This window comes from Piliocolobus tephrosceles, chromosome 5 (assembly GCF_002776525.5).
Source record: "Piliocolobus tephrosceles isolate RC106 chromosome 5, ASM277652v3, whole genome shotgun sequence".
NCBI lineage: Eukaryota > Metazoa > Chordata > Mammalia > Primates > Cercopithecidae > Piliocolobus > Piliocolobus tephrosceles.
This window is the reverse complement of record NC_045438.1, coordinates 109,097,168-109,111,585: the sequence shown is the minus strand read 5'-3', so window position 1 is coordinate 109,111,585 and position 14,418 is coordinate 109,097,168.

The following is a 14,418-nucleotide window of genomic DNA, read 5'->3' as shown; positions in this document are numbered from 1 at the left end:
AATAAGATTCTTACACTCAGAAATTACCAAAGCAGGTATATAATATTAAAACTTTAAGAAGTATTCTCAGCTCCACACATTGAAACAAAATGTTTTATCTGGTTAATTATATGACAATCAGTAAATACTATCAAGTAAAAATTTCTTGTCCTAGGAACAGTAAAGTTTACATTTTTTTGATAAATCATTTAGAACAGGCATGACAAATATGTGCCATGCCTGCAAGCAGTCTCCTGTCTTACATCCATTGCAGGCATCACTACTCAATCAACTTCTTGCTGAGCTTAGATGTAATCTCAGAAAACAAATTTTCAGAAAGTGCTAGAGAGCTTCAGCCATTGATGAAAACTTAACTTGCTATTCCTAGTCTGGATTGTCATAATTCAGTATTAAGAGCTTATGCAATATCCAGTCAGCTTCTGATCATTAAAGGATTTCTCTGAACATATTAAAGAAGGAAAAATTATATTACTAATCAGGGGATCTCTAGGTATTTTAGTTTTTAAAAAATAAAGTATGTCAATACTTAACACTACTTAATGCACACAGAAGTTATTTTTAAAATCTAATAATTAAATATCAGAAAATGTAAAAGAAAACAACTCTAAAAATAGCACAGAAAGAAAAATTTGTCAATAGTGCTAGTAAAATAGAGGTAAAATATGTTAGAAGTGAGAGTTAAAAACTTAAGACATCTTTGTGTAAAATGCATTATGTCAACAAAATAAGCATTTTTTTGTAAAGATTTTTTCTGTATGTAAAGATTATTTTTCTATATGTAAAGATTATTTCTATATGCAAAGATTATTTTTCTATATGTAAAGATTTTTAAAAGACTTTTTCTATATGTAAAGATTATTTTCTTACTAAATATGTGTATATTTTTTCATATACTGGCAAAGAAAAATGTAACTTTATTTTTTAATTTATGTTATCAATTCTCAACAAACTAATGTTTTAAAATATTTTTTACCCATACAAAAAAAGGAATTGCAATTAGAAGCTATATCATTATCTTAATATCCTCTATTATATTAAAAGGCTTAAATAACTTCCCCAACTTTAATAATCATTTTACTTAAATGTCATCAGAATTTTTTGAATGAATTGTCCTTGGTTTTTGAAATTTACAGAAAATCTCCATTAGGTAGAATATTACATGGAATGCTCCCTCAATTAAGAGTCAGAAGATCTGGGTTCTAAACAAAGCTCTACCTTAAACTACTTACATGAACAAGGAGAGACTAGTCCTCTGTAAAATGCATGGGTTTGGTTAGAAAATCTCAAAGACCCTTTCAAGTTCTAAAATGCTATTTTATTATACTTAAATAATCTATACATTTTCAGTATTTTATAACCATCAAAGAAAATTGACATTTTATTCTGTAGTATCTGTATGGACCTAGTTGTTTTGGGTTTTTTAAAATAAGATGTATTTTTATGTGGTGATGTGTAAACAAAAAATTTTTTAATTGAAATGATTTAATGCTTTTTCAATTTTTTTTAATTATTGAGGATCATAGTATAGTATTGTTGGACTGAAAGTCTGTAAAAATACACTTTAGGAACAGCATGTGTGAATCTGCTGAAATCATTAGCAAAATTGTTTGCATGTTTGTTCACATAGGGTTCGTTAAGTTATTAATAGGGCCCATGGCCCAGAAAAAGTCTAAATGCTATCTGGGTCAGACTGTCATGCTTTGAGGGTATAGTATCAAATCTATAGATCATCCTGACTTCAAGAATATACAGGTCAGTAGATTTAGATTCAGAACATATACCCCTGCAGTTAGCAGAGAAATGACCCTGAACACATGAACATCATCTGTCTAATAGAATAATTAGCCATTCCGAGCACTTTGTTACTATTAGTGATCCACATGAATGGAACAATGGGGCTTCCTGTTGATCAACAGGCATATAAAAATACACTACCTGATTTGGAATCCGGAAGGTAAGGATTTGAATTTTTACCCTATTGCTTGCTTGTTGTGTGATCATAGGCAAATTAATCTTTCTGAGTCTCAGTTATGTCTCTTGTAAAATGTAATGATACAAATTTTATCACCTGCTATTAATTTTTAATCTCCAAACATTTCTCAATTTGTACTCTACCCACCGATGCCCACCCACTCTTTGGTCACTATCATCTCTTGCCTCACTGCAGCCCTTTCATTGATCTCCCTGCTTCCACTGTGGGGTGTGGCTTCTCTCTAACCATTAGTGTACTGGCAAATAGCTTACACACAAAAAGTTAATAAAATGAAATTAAAACTAAAATTCTCATTTCTAGCATTTGCCAGTTTCAGCAATATAAATACTCCTGTTATGGCTACCCTTCTGGCCTGTGTCAATGAGCTCCCTTGTACTTCAGCTTTTGGGTGTGTTCGGCCAGGGAAACATGAAGGGGAGATTGGAAAGCAAGAGGAAAGATATATATTTCTCTATCTTGTTCCCTCCCTGTCTCTCTATGTGCTTATATTCAAAAGTCACAGTTCCTGTCCAGCAACCTTCCTCTGTAACTACACATGAGACACCTGGTAGGAAAAGATGACCACTAGCCGGGCGCGGTGGCTCAAGCCTGTAATCCCAGCACTTTGGGAGGCCGAGACGGGCGGATCACGAGGTCAGGAGATCGAGACCATCCTGGCTAACACGGTGAAACCCCGTCTCTACTAAAAAATACAAAAAACTAGCCCAGCGAGGTGGCGGGCGCCTGTAGTCCCAGCTACTCGGGAGGCTGAGGCAGGAGAATGGCGTAAACCCGGGAGGCGGAGCTTGCAGTGAGCTGAGATCTGGCCACTGCACTCCAGCCTGGGCGACAGAGCGAGACTCCGTCTCAACAAAAAAAAAAAAAAAAAAGAGTATTTGAAGGAATGATATATAAGGAGGTATACAAGTTTAAAGGAAACTAACAAAGGATGATGAAGCACCCTAAAGATAGCAATAGTGAGGAGCCTTTACCCCCCCTTGGTCTGGAAGCACAAAGAGAGAGAGCAGTTATATGTACCTACCCCTAGATGTAGCTGTAGCTGTGACTGTAGGATGGGGGCCTATGAAGGCACTGTCAATCCGTAGCCAGGGAAGTGCAGTGCTAATGAAATAAATACCCCAACCCTACACTTTAGTAATTATTCTTTCACCATGTAATTCTTAAGGATATCATATTATAATGACATTACATAAGAAATGATAGGTATTCTTTAATAACAGAGAAGTGGTCCAGTATATTGTTAAATAAAATAAACCCTTCAAAAGGGTGACAGTGTTGGGTACAGGAATTTGACAAATATTCTTTAAGTTTTTAAAAAATTGTCATTCCTCTCTCTTTTTCTTTGTTTTGCCAAAGTCTACTAAGTCCAAAGGAATTAAAGACCAATTATAGAAAGTAACTTTTTAAAATTTTCTAAGAAAATATGCAGAAGCAGTGGCTCATGCCTGTTATCCTAGCACTGTGGAAAGCAAAAGCAGGCAGATCGTTTGAGTACAGGAATTTGAGACCAACCTGGGCAACATGGTGAAACCCTATCTCTACAAAAAATACAAAAATTAGCTGAGCATGGTGGTGCATAACTGTTGTCCCAGCTAGTCAAGAGGCTGAGGCAGGAGATTCAGCTGAGTCCAGGAAGTTGAAGCTGTAGTAAGCCATAATTGTACCACTATATGCCAACCTGGGTGACAGAATGAGACTCTGTCTCACAAAAAAAAAAAAGGAAAGAAAATGTATAGAACAACTTTGTAAACTTAGGCAGAAGAAGAAAATGTATAAATCATATTTTTAAATGTTAATAAATTAGACTATATTAGAATTTAAAATTAGATACAAAATCTATATAGAGGGTTAAAAGACAAGTCACAATCTGGGAGAAAATGTAGGTAATATATGTTATTGAAAAGGTAACTAAAATGTATATAAAACTCACACAATCAAATAATGCAATACAAAATGAGATGCCATTCACAGTAACAGTTAAAATTATACTAAAAAGTAGCAAAAATTTTAAAAAGTGAAACTATTCCATTTAGCACAGATGTTAAAGTATACACTCTGGATACAAAGGGTCTGAGTTTGAATCCCAGTCATATCAATTACTAACTGAGTAACTTTGGTCAAACTATTTACTTTTTCTGTACCTTTATTTTTTCATCCGAAACAATATCAGATAATAAAAGCATTTGATTGGTAAAGTTTTTGTGATGGGGAAGGGAATTAATAATTTATGTAAAAATGCTTAGAAAAATCCCTAGCTCATAGAGCCATATAAATGCTAGTTTTTAACTTTTCTATTATTTTTGTGAATGAACCTTCTTTTGGGGAACTCAAAAATTATTCTAAAAGGTATATGAAAGACTAAAAGTCTACAAATTCCTAAGCCAAATATGAAAAGAAAAAAAAAGAGTGAGAATTGCCCTCCTAAGTGCTAAAACATACTGCAAAGCAATTGTAATCAAAATATTATACAGCAGAAAAAAATACAAATGAGTCAATGAAAAAGTTGATGTGTAATTTTTCAAACACATAGGGAAATGAACAACTTAGGGGCATAAGGAACTACACAGTCATCAGTGTTCATGTGACCAAATTATGCGGTAAGTTTTCCAAAACCTTTAATCAGGAACTCTTGTGTCAGAGTGTAGGGTTTCACCATAATCTCTAGTCTATAGAGAATGGTATAGGGCCCCTGGCCTGGATGGAACTGTCAAGGAATTAAACTTTAGAGATACTCCCAAGCTTGTACTAAAACATGCCATCCTAGAGGAATACCAATATACTTTTTCACACATATTGGGGCACCAAATCATCTATCTTCCTTCATATAATTCATGTAGATCAATATTTCTAAAATGAAGACAATTCTCCTGCCTGGTTTCTCTTATATAAAAAGAGAGATTAGTAGTTCTAAACAAAAGGACATATTCTATATGTGCAAATCTGCAAATCTGTAACCATTGTAGAATAAATCATTGATAGATTGCTCTTCCAATAGGTTGAACTACTATGGCAGCTATCCCTAAACATTCCTTCTCTATCACAAAAAAAAAAAAAAAAAGTAAAAATTCTCCTTTGTGGTGCCCTCAGTTTTTAGCTATATTATAATGAAAATACAGTTTGCCAAAATTTATTGAGGTCTCTGACATTACATGATAAACATAGCAATCCAAAGGGATCTGCTACTAAATTTTATACACACACACACACACACACACACACACACACATATCCCAAACTATAAGTCATAAAGACTGCTGATGGAACCATGGCTGTTTCTCGCTTGTCTGCAAGTAAAGGGCTCATGTTTACTGTAATTATGAATAGTGTCACCAGTAGAGCATAGATGGCTACAAAACAGTGGCACAGGTGAGCTCATGCACTCAGGGGATAGTGGTGAACATTATCTCCAGTTATTTATTCTCTCTGCCAAAGGGCATGAAGAGATACAAGATATGCAAGAAAATCAAAGTATAGAAGCATGTTTCTAACAAGTCTCTGCCAGCTTGACAAATTGCCTTACCTTTTTTGGTGGGAAATAATGAAGAGTGATAAACCAAATAAGTTTCTCCATATACAGGGAATATCCCTGTTATTTAGCACTAAGTGGATAGGTATCTATATTTATCATGCAATCTCAGAAAAGCAAAATCTTGAGGAGTAATAGTTTTCTTAGTTAAGGCAAGCAATGGTAGAAAGGACAATCTTGTGTATTCAAATAAAATCAACCACCACAGATCCATGCCTGATGAGTAATTCACAATAGTAAATTAACTCATGGATTAAAGAACTAAAGAAAGTAAAGAAAAAGTGGTGTAACATTGTCTCCTGGTACACATCAAATATCTCTATGATCCTCCATATTGTGGAACCTCACATCTAGTTAGCTATGGGTCATATGATCATCTCTGGCTAACCAAATGTGAACAGAAATAGCTTATGTTATTTCTAGGCCAAGATAGTAAAGGATCTATGTCCTTCCTCTATTTATCCCTCCCTTTTTTGTAGTAGTTTCTAAGCCCTGTGTTCCAGATGGCACACTTACAAGATTGAGAACTGCTTCACCCACATCAGATCTTGTTTGAAGAAAATGTAAACTTTTACTGTACGAATTTACTAAGATACTGAAGTCTATTTGTTTCTGCAGCACAACATAATCTGTTCTTACTAATACAATGGGTACATAGCCTTCTAACCTGTCCACGGGAAAGAAATTTATAACTATGAACCTGAAGACAGAAGCTATTAAAAGAGAGATTTGATTACATAAAATCTGTTACTGTTTTTATGTCAAAAGTACTAAGAAAAAAATTAAAAGATAAAACTGAGAAAAATATTTAATTCCTCTTGCTCTATCTCTGTATATATACACATATACTTGTGTGTATATACATATATATACATGCACACATATATGTAACATATATATATGTAACAAAAAGTATTGTTCTCTTTAATATGTGAAGAATTCTTAATGACCAATAAAAATTACAAACAGGAATATAGGCAATGAAAATTAATAGATGTACTACAGATCGCATTTTATTGCTAATAACAGAGACCAAAATTAAGCAAATTAGAATTTCATCCTTTATGTGAAAGAAATCTGGAGATAAGAGATCTAGGACTGTTAAGGCATTTAGGTATTGATATGGCTTGTCTCTGTATCCCACTTACATTTCATGTTGAAATGTAATTTCCAGTGTTGGAGGTGAAGCCTTGTGGAAGGTGATTGGGCCATGTGGGTGGTTTCTAATGGTTTAGCACTATCCCCCTAGTTCTGTCTTATGACAGAGTTCTCACAAGATTTGGTTGTTTACAAAACTGTTTAGCACCTCCCTCTTCTCTCTCTCTCTCTCTCTGTCTCCTGCCAGCCATATGAAGATCATTCCTGCTTTCCCTTCCCCTTCTGCCATGATTGTAAGTTTCCTGAGGCCTCTCCAGAAGCAGAAACCTGTACAGCCCACAGAACCAGCCAATTCAACCTTTTTTCTTTATAAATTACCCAGGCTCAGGTGTGTCTTTATAGCCATGTGATAACTGACATAAAAGTATTATCATGGACCCAAGCTCTTTCTTTGTTTTTCGTTCTTAGTATGTGGCTTCCATTCACAAGGTCAATCAATGTTGATTCAATTTAGCTACTAAAGCTTAAACCATCTCATCTGCATTTCAAGTAACTGTACCAAGAATTTTCCAAAGCTTATACGTACATCTCATTGGCCATCTCTATATCCAGGGCTGCTGGAAAGTTTCCAATGTTATGTCAGTAATGAAGGAAAGAATAGACATGGTATAGATAAATTTCCCTCTTTATCCAACCAAGCATTCATACCTTCTTTTCCTATAAAAAGAACACACACTTTCTCCTTCCTTAAACAAGTAGCCCCAATGTTATATTCAGTTGCAGCACCCATACCAATATCCAGAACCTCTAGTCAACATTCAAGTCTCTTCCATAGGGTCCTAAGGAGTTGTTTTATGGTCAGGCAACCTATAGACTAAAATATGTTACCTATACTCAAGACTGACAAACAATGGTTATGAAGGAATAAGATACCCTGAAGGACACACACACACACACAACTTCTTAACAGAAAGAGTGAGAGTAGAGAAACATGGTAATCTCTGGTCCTGTTGGCAGGAGTAAGAAAAGGTCCCAATCCTGGCATGAAGTAAGTGCCTAATTAGCCAGTGGGAAACTCCTAGTAATTCCTCTAAGAGGATCTCCTTGGTTCATTGTTCTCCATGGTCTCTGGTTCATGGGGGACGGAGGAGGGCTCCTGGGAGTGCTTTCTTTCTGGTGCTTACACAACTTCCAGCCCATATTGGTACTGACTGCCCAAACCACAGATTGTTTTAGAAAGTAAGACACTGGCTGTTGCAGGAAAAATTCATGGGTTTTCTGGCAAGACAGTTTTGTAAAAACATATTAGGCTTCTTCTCTCTTAGCTTCTAATTGGTTCCATGTGTCTGGCCATAGTTTTTATATTTGAAGATTCTGACTTTTAATTTTTAAACGCTGTGCTTTGCTTCAGTGGGAACACATTGTCATTCATTCTTAATTTTAAGGCATTTTTGTGGTAGGTGCCTTGCAACAATTCAGACTGCCAAAAGTAAAGGAGATAAATGAAAAGTTTAGACAAATGATAAATATTGCTATAGCTAGGTAGTGGGTTCATGGAGGTTTTTTGAATTATCATCTCTACTAATGTATATATTTGACATTTTTCATGATTAAAGGTTTTTTTTTTTTTTTTACAAAACAAAAATAAAGGGGAAATAAGATATTCATTCCTTCTCCTAAAAAACTAATGCAGGCTCAGGACCTACACAAGACCAGCTGAATAAAAATCTCTGGGAGAGCATTTTTAATAAGTGTCTCTGCTGAGTCTTCTGCACCCTAAAATTGAAAACTACTACATTAAAAAGGTAAGGGGAAACCATTTACAGTTTTATTCCTCATTTAACAGTGTGTCACACATATTTTATAGAACTCTAGAGTATTTATAATTATCACTTTATTTTATTTGCCTCTTCTTTTTTCCATAAGTTATTGGGGTACAGGTGGTATTTGGTTACATAAGTGGTTATTTGTGAGATTTTGGTGCACCCATCACCTGAGAAATATACACTGCACCACATTTGTAGTCTTTTATCCCTTGTCCCCCTCCCACTCTTCCCCCCAAGTCCCCAAAGTCTATTGTATCATTCTTATGCCTTTGCATCCTCATAGCTTTAGCATCTGTGTTCATCAGGGATATTGGTCTGTAGTTTTCTTTTTTTTGTTATGTCTTCCCTGGTTCTGATATGAGGGTGACACTGGCTTCAAAGAATGATTTAGGGAGGATTCCTCCTTTCTCTATCCTGTGGAATAGTGTCAATAAAATTGGTAACAATTCTTCTTTGAATGTCTGATAGAATTCAGCTGTGAATCTATCTGGTCCTGGCCTTCTATTTTTTGGCAATTTTATTATTAACATTTCAATCTTGTGGTTTTTGTTATTGGTCTCTTCAGAGTTTCTCTATTTTCTTGGTTTCATCTAGGAGGGTGTTATATTTCTAGGAATTTATCCATCTCCTCTCAGTTTTCTAGTTTATGCATGTTCATGGTAGACTTGAATCATCTTTTGTATTTCTGCAGTATTGGTAGTAATATCTCCCATTTCATTTCTAATTGAGCTTATTTGGATCTTCTTTCTTCTTTGTTAGTGTCACTAATGGCCTATCAATTTTATTTATCTTTTCAAAGAACCAGCATTATGCTTCATTTATCTGTTGTAATTTTTGTTGTTGCTGTTGTTTCTATTTCATTTAGTTCTGCTCTGATTTTTGTTATTTATTTTCTTCTGGAGGATTGGGCTTGGATTGTTCTTCTTTCTCCAGTTCCATGAGGTGTGACCTTACATTGTCTACTTGTGCTCTTACAGACTTTTTGATGTAGGCATTTAATGCTATGAATTTTCCTTTTACCACCACTTTTGTTGTATCCCTGAGATTTTGATAGGCTGTGTCACTATTATCATTCAGTTCAAAGAACTTTTTATTTTCCATCTTGATTTCACAGTGGACCCAATGATCATTCAAGAACAGGTTATTTAATTTTCATTTATCTGCAAGGTTTGAGGGTTCCTTTTCAAGTTGATTTCCAATTTTATTCCACTGTGGTCAGAGAGAGTACTTGATATAATTTTGATTTTCTTAAATTTACTGAGGCTTCTTTTGTGGCCTATCGTATGGTCTATCTTGAAGAATGTTCCATGTGCCGATGAATAGAATGTATATTCTGCAGCTGTTGGGTAGAATGCTCTGTAATTATCTGTTAAGTCCATTTGTTCTAGGGTATACTTTAAGTCCATTGTTTCCTCATAGACTTTCTGTCTTGATGAGCTGTCTAGTGCTGTCAGTGGAGCATTAAAGTTCCCCACTATTTTTGTGTTGCCATCTATCTCATTTCTTAGGCCTAGTAGTAATTGTTTTCTAAATTTGGGTGCTCCAGTGTTAGGTGTATATATATTTAGAATTGTGATATTTTCCTGTTAGACTAGTCATTTTATCATTATATAAAGTCCCTCTTTGTCTTGTTTAATTGCTATTGCTTTAAAGTTTATTTTGTCTGATAAAAGAATAGCTCCTCTGGCTCACTTTTGGTGTCCATTTGCATGGGATATCTTTTTCCATCCCCTCCTACCTTAAGTTTATATGAATCCTATGTGTTAGGTGAGTCTCAGGAGACAGCAGAAAGTTGATTGGTGAATTCTCATCCATTCTGCCATTCTGCTTCATTTTAGTAAAGCATTTAGGTCATTTACATTTAACATTAGTATTAAGATATGAGGTAATATTCTATTCATCATGCTATTTGTTGCCTGAATACCTTGTTTATTCTGTTGTGTTATTGTTTTATAGATCCTGTGAGATTTATTCTTTAAGAAGGTTCTATTTTTGTGTATTTTGAGAATTTTTTTCAAAATCTAGAGCTCCTCTTAGCAGTTTTTATAGTGCTGGCTTGGTAGAGGCGAATTCTCCCAGCATTTATTTGTCTGGAAAAGATTGTATCTTTTCTTCATTTGTGAAGCTTAGTTTCACAGGATACTAAATCCTTAGCAGATAATCGTTTTGTTTGAGGGGACTAAAAATAGGGCCCCAATCCCTTCTAGCTAGTAGGGTTTCTGTTCAGAAATCTGCGGTTAATCTGATAGGTTTTTCTTTATAGGTTTCCTGATGCTTTTGCCTCACAGCTCGATTTTTTCCTTTGTCTTGACTTTAGATAACCTAATGACTATGTGCCTAGGTGGTGACCTTATGATGAATTTCTCAGGTGTTCTTTGAGCTTCTTGTATTCAGATGTCTAGATTTCTAGCAAGACTGGGAAGTTTTCCTTGATTATTCTCTTATATATGTTATCCAAACTTTCAGATTTATCTTCTTGCTTGGGAGCACCAATTATTCTTGGGTTTGGATGTTTCACATAGTTCCAAACTTCTTGGAAGCTTTGTTCAATTTTTTTATTCTTTTTTATTTTGTTTGATGGATTGGGTTAATTTAAAAGCCTTGTCTTTGAGCTCTGAAGTTCTTTCTTCTGCTTGTTTGATTCTATTGCTGAGAATTTCCAGTGCATTTTGCATGTCTCCATGTCCTTGATTTCCAGACATTGTGATTTGTTTTTTATTTATGCTCTCTATTTCACTCAATAATTTTCCTTTTATATCCTATATCATGTTTTTTTAATTTATTTAAGTTGAACTTCACTTTCTCTTGTGCCTCCTTGATTAGCATAATAATGAACCTTCTGAAATCCTTTTCTGTCAATTCAGTGATTTCCTCTTGGCTTAGATCCATTGCTGGTGAGCTGTTGTGATCTTTTGGGGGTGTTAAACAACCTTGTTTTGTCATATTACTAGAATTATTTTTCTGGTTTCTTCTCATTTGGGTAGACTAGGTCAGAGGGAAGAGCTGGGACTCAAGGCCTGCTGTTCAAATTCTTTTGTCCCATGGAGTGCTCCCTTGATGTGTTCTCCCTCTTCCCCTAAGGATGGAGCTTCCTGAGAGCCAAACTTCTGTGATTGTTTTTGCTCCTCTAGCCACCCAGCAGAGCTACCGGCCTCTGAGCTGGTACTGGAAATTGTCTGCAAAGAGTCCTATGATGTGATCCATCTTCAAATCTTACAGCCATGGATACCAGCACCTGCTCCAGTGGAAGCAGCAGGGTAGTAAACTGGAATCCGTGAGGGTCCTTGGTTGTATTTTTGGTTTAGTATGCTGGTTTTGTGTTGATTGGTCATTAGCCAGGAGGTGGTGCTTTCAAGAGCCCATCAGGTGTGGTACTATAGGGAGGATGCAAACTCGCCCTAGGGTCATCATGTTATGTATTCAGAATTCTCAGGTGGTAGGAAAAGCCACAGACCTCCCAAGAGATTATGTCCTTTGTCTTCAGCAAACAGGACGGGTGGAGAAAGGACTACCAGGTGGAAGCAGAGATAGGCATGTCTGAGCCCAGACTTTCCTTGGGCAGGACTTGCTGCAGCTGCTGCGGGGGAGTGGGAGTGTAATTCCCAAGCTAATGGAGTTATATTCCCATGGCATTAAATTTTCAATAAAGTTCATTTCTGTTACATAGGTCAAAGTTATATATTTATAAAATTAGTTCTTACCAAAAAAAAAAAAAAAAAAAAAATCAACCAAATCAATCAAAAAGTATGAAGATTCATAGCTTTTCAAAGTAGCAACTATTAAAGCTGATGGAATGTGACAGAAAAACTGCAGAAACACTTGTTTAGAAGGTCAACTATTCTTAAGACACAACTATTTTTACATTCAGAAAACTAAGATATTAATTCTCATTATCTACATTTTTTCCAATACAATTTTAAAATAATCACATCAAATCAGCTGTATCTAAGCAACCTTCTCTTTCTTCTTCTCATAACTCTAAATATTACCAAATAAAACTATATTTTTAGTTAACAGTGGCATTAAAGCATGATATTAACAGTGTGACAAACACAACCATGATTGTTTCAAATTTCTTCATGGCCATTTGGGCATGCCCAGTTTTACACCTTTAATAAAGCACACAATACATGTGCATTTCAATTAAAGAATTTAATATCTATTCCAACTTTATGTCTTGAGACAAAAAATAACAAAATAAAATTATGGAAAATATGATATGAAGTAGTTTGTTTTTAAATGATCAACTTTTTTCACAGATGATGTCAATAGGAAAGTAAATTCATTATATTGACTTAAATCATTATTTTTTCAGGTTCACAAGGTCCCACAATAGGCAGTCTGTAAGTTGAGGAGCAAGTAGAGCCAATCATTGTCCCAGAATTGAAGAACTTAAAGTCTGATGTTCAAGGGCAGGAAGAATCCAGCATGGGACAAAGATGTAGGTTGGAAGGCTAGGCCAGTCTAGGTCTAGTCCTTTCACATTTCTCTTCCTGCTTTTTAAATTCTAGCCACATTGTCAGCTGATTAGATGGTGCCCACCCAGATTAAGGATGGGTCTTCCTTTCCCAGCTCACTACTCAAATGTTAATCTCCTTTGGCAACACCCTCACAGACACACCCAGGAGCAATACTTTGCACCCTTCAACCTAACAAGTTGACACGCAGTATTAACCATCACAAGTCCACCCCTTGTCAACTTGAACCCATTCACATCTCCTGAGATCATATGTAGTCTTCAAATAAAGACAATAATAAGGTTATAATTATGCCTAACATAATAAAACTATCCTTTGTACAACCAGAAATGCATCAATCCCCAAATGAAATACTATTACCTAAAGTTAACAACACTTAAGTATTGATACGAAGTCAGTAAATCTTATGTCATATGATAAGGAAAAAAGAAAAGAAAATGAAGATATTTTCTTACTACAAGTGTATATATTCACAAACATGTTTTTAACAAAAGAAGGAGGAAATACTCATGACAATTACAGTCCTCATTTTTGCAGCTGGTCACATGGTGATAGCTGGTATTTATGACTACTTTATTCTACTACCCATTCTGTATTGCCACTGCCTTCAGCAAGCACCTCAGCAGGTCATGTTTTTTACTTGGTGGAGTGACCCAAACCTTCATTCCTGAAGAATCTGGGCCATTTGTAGTGCTGCCTGGATTGGACTGTTGTAGTTTCCCATTGACCTTATCCACAAAGTATGGTTAATACTAAGAAACGCTCTAATGGGTCTCCTGTATTCCATGTGTACTCTTCCTTACCTCCATTGTGGAGTAGTAGAATGATTTCATCTTGATAGTTCGGGTCAATCACCCCAGCCAACACTGTAACTCCCTTCTTAGCCTGTTGACTTAAAGGTAGGAGGAGCCCAAAGTGTCCAGGTGGCAGTAGGAGGAGCCCAAAGTGTCCAGGTGGCAATCTTAACTTCCAGTTTAATTGAATCATTGTGTCTCCTGGTGGCAGCATTCCTTCCTCTGGAACTAAGACCTCTAGGTGAGCAGAATGTAATGTCATGGAAACAGGAAGCAAAAATTTTGCTAGTGGTTCACTAGGGATGATAGTGAGTGGTTCCACTTCCACCTCCACCTCTTGATTCCTGGACCCATGAATCCTGGCTATGGGAGAAACAATACCCTATATTGGACACTGATTCAGAACATACACAGCCTTCTGGAGAACTTTGCCTCAGTCCTACAAAGTTTTGTCACCTAGTTGGTGTGTAATTGTGACTTCAAAGGAACATTACACCATTCTATCAATTCAGCATACTTCAGGATGATGGAGAACATGGTGAATTCCATAAACATGAGCCCACTGCCACACATCTTTAGCTGTAAAGTAAGTGCTTTTGTTAAAGGCAATGCTGTGTGAACAGCATGATGGTGGATAAGGCATTCCGTGAGTCCACAGATGGTAGTCTTGGCAGAAGCATTGCATGCAGGATAGGCAAACCCA